This window comes from Orycteropus afer, unplaced genomic scaffold, assembly GCF_000298275.1.
Source record: "Orycteropus afer afer isolate SDZICR_OR568_19922 unplaced genomic scaffold, OryAfe1.0 scaffold00091, whole genome shotgun sequence".
NCBI lineage: Eukaryota > Metazoa > Chordata > Mammalia > Tubulidentata > Orycteropodidae > Orycteropus > Orycteropus afer.
Genome location: NW_006921678.1, coordinates 4,366,926 through 4,367,910, shown reverse-complemented (window position 1 = coordinate 4,367,910; position 985 = coordinate 4,366,926).

The window sequence follows — 985 nt, the reverse complement described above, 5'->3', positions numbered from 1 at the left end:
GTAGAAGGGAATGGATCTGTAGGGCCCTCTAGGGACTATTCTTACTACCATTTCAGAGTCTAATAAGAGGAAGGATATGATCAGATGTACATTTTAAAATGATCATTTTGGCTGCTTTATTGAGAACAGATAATAAGGAAGGAAGGAGTAAGGTTACTAGCAAGGGTGGAGTAAGGGTATAAAAAAGGAGAGTTGTTGTTAGGTGCCATCCAATTGGCGCTGACTCATAGGAATCCTATGTACAACAGAACGAAACATTGCCTGGTCCTATGCCATCTTCACAATCCTTCCCACTCTTCAGCCCATCAATGGAGCCACTGTGTCTATCTCGTTGAAGGTTTCCTCTTTTTCACTGCTCCTCCACTTTACCAAGCATGATATCCTTCTCCAGGGAACGGTCCCTCTGACAAAATGGCCAAAGTAGGTGAAACCAAGTCTGGCCATTCTTGCTTCCCAGAAGCATCTGGCTGCACTTCTTCTAGGACAGATTTGTTTGTTCTTCAGGGAGTCCATGGTACTTTCACTAAGTATCAGTAAGTGCTTCAAATCATCTTCATTTTCAACAAGCAACACTGTGTCATCTGCATATCACAAGTTATTAATGAGTCTTCCTCCAACCCTGATGCTGCATTCTGATGTTGTTGCTGTTAGGTGCTGTTGAGTCATCTCCGACTCATAGCGACCCTGTGCACAGCAGAACAAAACACCACCCAGTCCCACTCCAGCTCCACGATCCTTGCTATACTTGAGCCCATTGCCTCAGTCACTGTGTCAATACATCTCATTGAGGGCCTTCCCCTCTTTCATTGACCCTCTAACTTACCAAGCATGACATCCTTCTCCAGGGAATGGTCCCTTCTAACAACATGACCAAAGTAGGTGAGACGAAGTCTGGCCATTCTCACTTCCAAGGAGCATTCCTGCTGCACTTCCTCCAGGACAGATTTGTTAGTTCTTTTAGCAGTCCATGGTACTTTCAGCATTC